Here is an 8,740-nt window from a genome sequence, read left to right on the forward strand (position 1 = left end):
CTGACTGGTTTTCGAATTTTTTTGGTGGAGACGGGGTTTCGCTGTGTTGGCCGGGCTGGTCTCCAGCTCCTAACCGAGAGTGATCCGCCAGCCTCGGCCTCCCAAGGTGCCGGGATTGCAGACGGAGTCTCGTTAACTCAGTGCTCAATGGCACCCAGGCTGGAGTGCAGTGGCGTGATCTCGGCTCGCTACAACCTCCACCTCCCAGCCGCCTGCCTTGGCCCCCCAAAGTGCGGAGATTGCAGCCTCTGCCCGGCTGCCACCCCATCTGGGAAGTGAGGAGCGTCTCTGCCTGGCCGCCCATCGTCTGGGATGTGAGGAGCCCCTCTGCCTGGCTGCCCAGTCTGGAAAGTGAGGAGCGTCTCTGCCCGGCCGCCATCCCACCTGGGAAGTGAGGAGTGCCTCTTCCCGGCCGCCATACCATCTAGGAAGTGAGGAGCGTCTCTGCCCGGCCGCCCATCCTCTGAGATGTGGGGAGGGCCTCTGCCCCGCCGCCCATTGTCTGAGATGTGGGGAGCGCCTCTGCCCGGCCACGACCCCATCTGGGAGGTGAAGAGCATCTCTGCCCAGCCGCCCCGTCTGAGAAATGAGGAGCGCCTCGGCCCGGCCGCAACCCCGTCTGGGAGGTGAAGAGCGTCTCTGCCCGGCCGCCCCGTCTGAGAAGTGAGGAGACCCTCCGCCTGGCAACCGCCCCGTCTGAGAAGTGAGGAGCCCCTCCGCCCGGCAGCCGCCCTGTCTGAGAAGTGAGGAGCCCCTCCGCCCAGCTGCCACCCTGTCTGGGAAGTGAGGAGCGTCTCTGCCCGGCCAGCCACCCCGTCCGGGAGGGAGGTGTGGGGGTCAGCCCCCCGCCCGGCCAGCCTCCCCGTCCGGGAGGTGAGGGGCGCCTCTGCCCGGCCGCCCCTACTGGGAAGTGAGGAGCCCCTCTGCCCGGCCAGCCGCCCCGTCCGGGAGGGAGGTGGGGGGGTCAGCCCCCCGCCCGGCCAGCCGCCCCGTCCGGGAGGGAGGTGGGGGGTCAGCCCCCCCCCGGCCAGCCGCCCCGACCGGGAGGGAGGTGGGGGGCTCAGCACCCCCGCCCGGCCAGCCGCCCCGTCCGGGAGGGAGGTGGGGGGCTCAGCCCCCCGCCCGGCCAGCCGCCCCATCCGGGAGGGAGGTGGGGGGCTCAGCACCCCCGCCCGGCCAGCCGCCCCGTCCGGGAGGGAGGTGGGGGGCTCAGCCCCCCGCCCGGCCAGCCGCCCCGTCCGGGAGGGAGGTGGGGGGGGTCAGCCCCCCGCCCGGCCAGCCGCCCCGTCTGGGAGGTGAGGGGCGCCTCTGCCCGGCCACCCCCACTGGGAAGTGAGGAGCCCCTCTGCCCGGCCACCACCCCGTCTAGGAGGTGTACCCAACAGCTCATTGAGAATGGGCCATGATGACAATGGCGGTTTTGTGGAATAGAAAAGGGGGCAAGGTGGGGAAAAGATTGAGAAATCGGAAGGTTGCTGTGTCTGTGTAGAAAGAAGTAGATATGGGAGACTTTTAATTTTGTTCTATACTAAGAAAAATTCTTCTGCCTTGGGATCCTGTTGATCTATGACCTTACCCCCAACCCTGTGCTCTCTGAAACATGTGCTGTGTCCACTCAGGGTTAAATGGATTAAGGGCGGTGCAAGATGTGCTTTGTTAAACAGATGCTTGAAGGCAGCATGCTCCTTAAGAGTCATCACCACTCCCTAATCTCAAGTACCCAGGGACACAAACACTGCGGAAGGCCGCAGGGTCCTCTGCCTAGGAAAACCAGAGACCTTTGTTCACTTGTTTGTCTGCTGACCTTCTCTCCACTACTGTCCTATGACCCTGCCAAATCCCCCTCTGCGAGAAACACCCAAGAATGATCAATAAAAAAAATAAAATAAAATAAAATAAAAAAAGAAAGCACATTGTTCTCCTTTAAGGACATTTTGTAGAAATTGCATTTTTCCCATTTGTATTAGTCTGTTTTTGCATCACTACAGAGGAATACCCGAGACTGGGAAATTTATAAAGAAAAGAGGTTTCATTGACTTACTGTTCTGCAGGCTATTCAGGAAGCATGGTCCAGCATCTGCTTGGCTTCTGATGAGGCCTCAGAAAGCTTGCAATCATGGCAGAAGGCAAAGGGGGAGCTAGCTTACACATGATGAGAATGGATGCAAGAGTGAGATGGGGGAGGTGACATACACTTTTAAACAACCAGATCTTCTGTGAACTCAGAGAAAGAACTCAGTCATCACCAAGGGGATGGTGCTAAACCATTCATGAAGGATCTGCCCCAGTGATCCAAATGCCTCTCCACCCTCAACATTGGGGATTACTTTTTTCTTTTTTGAGATGGAGTCTTGCTCTGTCACCCAGGCTGGAGTGCAGTGGCACGATCTCGGCTCACTGAAAGCTCCACCTCCCAGGTTCGGGCCATTCTCCTGCCTCAGCCTCCCAAGTAGCTGGGACTACAGGATCCCACCACCATGCCTGGCTAATTTTTCGTATTTTTAGTAGAGACGGGGTTTCACCGTGTTAGCCAGGATGGTCTCGATCTCCTGACCTCGTGATCCGCCCGCCTCGGCCTCCCAAAGTGCTGGGATTACAGGCTTGAGCCACCGCGCCCGGCTGGGGATTACATTTAATTGTGAAATTTGGAGGGGACAAACATCCAAACTATATTACCATTTCTGGCTACTTTCTACTAACTAAAACATAGTTTACTACAAGTATTTAAAGTTAAGTGAAAGCTGGAAAATATATTCTGAGTGGCCATGTGTTCAGTTAAAAATGAGGATCTTTACTACTAAGGAAGTGGGGGAGAATGGGTGGAGAGATACTTAGTAATAAACTCTGTGCCTAGTAATTTCCTGGATTTGCTTTGTTAACTAGCAGCACTTAAACTTATCTTTGAATTTTACCAGTGTTTAAGCCAAAATTTCTAAGGCTTTCTGTTATCTTTAAGTAACATATATAGTACATGAACGAAGTGTAGAGAATTCAGCTTGAGGATTGATTGATGCACTTTTAAAAGGAGGTATTCTTAAATATCATGCATAAGGTAAAACCACTAATAGCTTAGAAGGACACTGAATAAAGTAAAAAATCAATCAATCTGCTTTGAAACAGAAAAGCCAAAACTTTTCCATTTATTCTTAAGTTTACTGCAGGGAAATTTACAATGGTAAGAAAAAGGCAGCAGAAAACATCAAATAACCTTAAGATTTGCTTAAAGCAATTTCTTCAAACTGTTTCCTTGGGACTAGCAGCAACATCTCCTAGGAACTTATTCAAATTCAGATTCTCAGGACCCAGCCCTTATTTACAGAATCAGAAGCTCTAGGGTTGGACCAAAAGTCCATGTATTAAAAAAAAAAAAAAAAAGCCGACAGTGGTGGTGGTGTGTCTGGAATTGGTGGGTTCCAGGTCTCACTGACTTCAAGAATAAAGCCGCGGACCCTCGCAGTGAGTGTTACAGCTCTTAAGGTGGCGCGTCTGGAGTCTGTCCCTTCTGATGTTCAGATGTGTTCGGAGTTTCTTCCTTCTGGTGGGTTCGTGGTCTCACTGGCTCAGGAGTGAAGCGGCAGACCTTCGCGATGAGTGTTACAGCTCTTAAGGCAGCGCGTCTGGAGTTATTCGTTCCTCCCAGTGGGCTCGTGGTCTCGCTGGGCTCAGGAGTGAAGCTGCAGATCTTCGCGGTGAGTGTTACAGCTCATAAAAGCAGCGTGGACCCAAAGAGTGAGCAGTAGCAAGATTTATTGCAAAGAGCAAAAGAACAAAGCTTCCACGGTGTGGAAGGGGACTCGAGCGGGTTGCCAATGCTGGCTCGGGCAGCCTGCTTTTATTCTCTTATCTGGCCCCACCCACATCCTGCTGATTGGTAGAGCCGAGTGGCCTGTTTTGTCAGGGCACTGATTGGTGTGTTTACAATCCCTGAGCTAGATACAAAGGTTCTCCACGTCCCCATCAGATTAGTTAGATACAGAGTTTCGACACACAGGTTCTCCAAGGCCCCACCAGAGCAGCTAGATACAGAGTGTCGATTGGTGCACTCACAAAGCTTGAGCTAAACACAGGGTGCTGATTGGTGTATTTACAATCCCTGAGCTAGACATAAAGACTCTCCAAAGCCCCACCAGAGCAGCTAGATACAGAGTGTCAATTGGTGCACTCACAAACCCTGAGCTAGACACAGGGTGCTGATTGGTGTATTTACAATCCCTGAGCTAGACATAAAGATTCTCCAAGGCCCCACCAGACTCAGGAGCCCAGCTGGCTTCACCTAGTGGATCCCACACCGGGGCTGCAGGTGGAGCTGCCTGCCAGTCCCGCGCCATGCGCTTGCATTCCTCAGCCCTTGGGTGGTCGATGGGACTGGGCGCCATGGAGTAGGGGGTGGTGCTCGTTGGGGAGGCTCGGGCCACACGGGAGCCCATGGAGTGGGTGGGAGGCTCAGACATGGTGGGCTGCAGGTCCCGAGCCCTGCCCCGTGGGAAGGCAGCTAAGGCCCGGCGAGAAATCGAGCGCAGCGCTGGTGGGCTGGCACTGCTGGGGGACTCAGTACACCCTCCACAGCCACTGGCCTGGGTGCTAAGTCCCCCATTGCCCGGGGCCAGCAGGGCTGGCTGGCTGCTCCGAGTGTGGGGCCTACCAAGCCCACGCCCACCCGGAACTCCAGCTGGCCGGCAAGCGTGGCATGCAGCCCCGGTTCCCGCTCGTGCCTCTCCCTCCACACCTCCCTGCAAGCTGAGGGAGTGGGCTCCAGCCTTGGCCAGCCCAGCAAGGGGCTCCCACAGTGCAGTGGGGGGGCTGAAGGGCTCCTCAAATGCCACTAAAGTGGGAGCCCAGGCAGGGGAGGTGCCGAGAGCAAGCGAGGGCTCTGAGGACTGCCAGCATGCTGTCACCTCTCAGTGGCTCACGCCTATAATCCCAGCACTTTTGGGAGGCTGAAGCAGGCGGATCGCCTGGGGTCAGGAGTTCAAGACCAGCCTGACCAACATGGTGAAACCCCATCTCTACTAAAAATACAAAAATTAGCCAGACATGGTGGTGCGTGCCTGTAAGCCTAGCTACTTGGTAGGCTGAGGCATGAGAATCACTTGATCCCAGGAAGTGGAAGTTGCAGTGAGCCAAGATCGTGTCACTGCACTCCAGCCTGGGCAACAGAGTAAGACTGCATCTCAAAAAAAAAAAAAAAAAAAAAGGCATCTTTGGCTGGGCGTGGTGGCTCACGCCTGTAATCCCAGCACTTTGGGAGGTCGAGGTGGGAGGATCACCTGAGGTCAGGAGTTCAAGACCAGCCTGACCAACATGGAGAAACCCCATCTCTACTAAAAATATAAAATTAGCCTGGCGTGATGGTGCATGCCTGTAATCCCAGCTACTCGGGAGGCTGAAGCAGGAGAATTGCTTGAACCTGGGAGGTTGCAGTTAGCCAAGATTGGGCCATTTCACTCCAGCCTGGGCAACAAGCAAAAAAAAAAAAAAAAAAAAAGAAAGAAAGAAAGAAAAAAGCACCTTTATTTTGAAATAATTTTAAATTTATGGAAGTATTGCAAAGAGAGTTCCTGTGTATTCTTCACTCACCTTTCCTTAATTTTCACATCTTACACAACATTGTAATTATACCAAGATATGGGCTTTAAAAAATTGTAATTGACATGGGTACAATACTTTTAACATGGGTACAATATTGTTAACTATAGGGTTCCTCAGTTTTCCCACGAATATATATATTTTTCTATTCTAGAATACCACATAACTTTTCAGTGTCATGTCTCTTTAATCCCCTCCAATTTGTCAGTTTCTTGGTCTTTCATTGTTACATGTAGTTAGACTGGCATGAGTAGGGCAGGAGAGGGTTCTTCCCCTACCCACTAGGAATGTCGGGTGATGGTTCAGCAGTTATCACATTGCCTCTCTAAAAGTGATAAATTGGCAGGTGGTGCCAGGAAGAGGCCATTTCCTGATAGTCTACACCTATTGCACTAAAATGTTAATTGAAAGCAGACACTAGGGAGAAGCAACTTCCCAGGCATGTGCATTAAGAGACAAAATGGTGGAGTATGATGTCTCGGGGCACTCCACTGGAAAAGGGAAAAAAGCCTGATTGGCATGCATACAGGCTGGGTGCTGTGGCTCACGCCTGTAATCCCAGCACGTTGAGAGGCCAAGGCGGGTGAATCACTTGAGGTAAGGAGTTGAAGACCAACCTGGTCAACATGGTGAAACCCCATCTCTACTAAAAATACAAAAATTAAGCCGGGCACAGTGGCTCACGCCTGTAATCCCAACACTTTGGGAGGCTGAGGCGGGCGGATCACCTGAGGTTGGGAGTTCGAGACCAGCCTGATCAACATGGTGAAACCCCATCTCTACTAAAAATACAAAAACTACCCGTTGGTGGTTGCTGGCACCTGTAGTCCCAGCTACACGGGAAGCTGAGGCAGGAGAATTGCTTGAACCTGGGAGGCAGAGGTTGCAGTGAGCCGAGATCACACCATTGCACTCCAGCCTAGGCAACAGAACGAGACTCTGTCTCAAAAAACAAAAACAAAAATTAGCCAGATGTGGTGGTTCATGCCTGTAATCCCAGCTACTCGGGAGGCTGAGGTAGGAGAATCACTTGAACCTGGGAGGCAGAGGTTGCAGTGAGCCAAGATCATGCCACTGCACTCCAGCCTGGGTGACGGTGAGACTCCGTCTCAAAAAAAAAAAAAAAAAAAAAAGATGGGCATACGTACAACTTCCTAAACACATTGCGCATGCTCACTTCCCAAGGCTAGGTAGGGCGCGTGCATGTGGGCGGCCCATCCTAAGGAAAGAATCATGAGAAAGGGGTGAGCCTATAAAGTCCTAGGATCAAGGTGAAACATCTCACTTGACCTCGGTGCCCGCTTGGGACTCTTCCAAGTGTACCTTCCTTTCTTTCCTGTTCTTTTTTTTTTTTTTTTTTTTTTGAGACGGAGTCTCGCTTTGTCTTTCAGGCTGAAGTGCAGTGGCGCAATTTCCACTCACTGCAACCTCCGCCTCCCAGGCTCAAGTGATTCTCTTGCCTTAGCCTCCTGAGGAGCTGGGACTACAGGTGACCGCCACCAAGCCCCGCTATTTTATTTATTTATTTATTTATTTGTATTTTTAGTAGATACATGGTCTTGCCCTGTTTGCCAGGCTGGTCTTGAGCTTGTGATTTCAGCTGATCCACCCGCCTTGGCCTCCCAGAGTGCTGGGATTGCAGGCATGAGCCACTGTACCCAGCCCCGTTCTGAGCCTTTTTAAATAAACCTTCACTCCTGCTCTGTATACTTGCCTCAGTCTCCTTTTCTGCCTTGTGTCCCTCAGTTGAATTCTTCCTTCTGAGGAGGCGAGAACTGAGGTTGTTGCAGACCCTTATGGATTCACCACTAGCAACTTGAATACCTTCTACCGGTAACAGGAATGCTTTTAACTTTTCCCCATTCAGCATGGTACTGGCCGTGGGTTTGTCATAAATGGCTTTTATTACTTTGATATTCCTTTACTTTCGTAATAAACTTGCTTTCACTTTACCCTGTCAGCTTGCTTTTGAACTCTTTCCTGCATGAAGCCAAGAACCCACTTGTCCTTCCAGGCTGAGCCCCAATTTGTTAGTTCACCCTGCCACGGGAGGACAGTACCACAAGGAGAGGTGCCTTTCTCATCACATCATATGTCATACATGACTTCAGTATGTATATATTGGTGATATTTCTCTTGATCATTTGGTTAAGATGATGTCTGTCAGATTTTTCCATGGCAAAGTTAGTATTTTCTCCTTAAGATGAGTCATTAAATCCAGCCCATACTCAAGAGGAAGAGAATTAAAACTTCACCTCTTTGGTGGGAGAGTACTTAGATATGTTATTTAGAATTCATATGTAGGTAAGTCTTGCCCCTTCTCCCCCATTTATTCTTTTTTTTTTTTTTTTTTTTTTTTTTGAGATAGGGTCTCACTCTGTCACCCAGGCTGGAGTGCAGTGAAGTGATCTCAGCTCACTGCAACCTCCGCCTGCCAGTTGCAAGCAATTCTCCCGCCTCAACCTCCTGAGTAGCTGGGAGTACAGGCGCCTGCCACCACGCCTGGCTAATTTTTGTATTTTTAGTAGAGACAGGGTTTCACTATGTTGGCTAGGCTGATCTCGAACTCTTGGCCTTAAGCGGTCCACCCACCTTGGTGTCCCAAAGTGCTGGGATTATGGGTGTAAGCCACCACACCCAGCCTCCCCCATTTATTTATATAGCAATGGACTAGGAACCCAAAATATGTAAGACAGGTCGTACTCAACTTAGAAAGTTTATTTTGCCAAGGTTAAGGACACATCTATGGCACAGCCTCAGGAAGTCCTGTTGACATGTGCCCAAAGGGGTCAGGGCACAGCTTGGTTTTATACATTTTAGGGAGACGAGACATTAATCAATATATGTAAGATGCACATTGGTTCAGTCCAGAAAGGTGGGACAACTTGAAGTGGGGATGGGCATCCAAGTCATAGTGATACAGAAGGGCTGGGCTCCCTGCTAAACCCCACCCTTAAGCCTGAAACTGAGGCCCTAAGTGAAAACAGCCGACCCCATTTTTTCCACCCAAATGTTGCCTCTTTGATCTTCCATGCCCATATCATGTGCCCATAAAAAGGCTTCAGCTGGCAGAGCAATATAAGCGGCTGTTGGGGATACAAGCAGCTGAGCATTGGGGATACAAGTGGTTGAGTGGTGAGCAGAGAAGTAACTG

Source organism: Gorilla gorilla, chromosome 7 (assembly GCF_029281585.2).
Source record: "Gorilla gorilla gorilla isolate KB3781 chromosome 7, NHGRI_mGorGor1-v2.1_pri, whole genome shotgun sequence".
NCBI classification, from domain to species: Eukaryota; Metazoa; Chordata; class Mammalia; order Primates; family Hominidae; genus Gorilla; species Gorilla gorilla.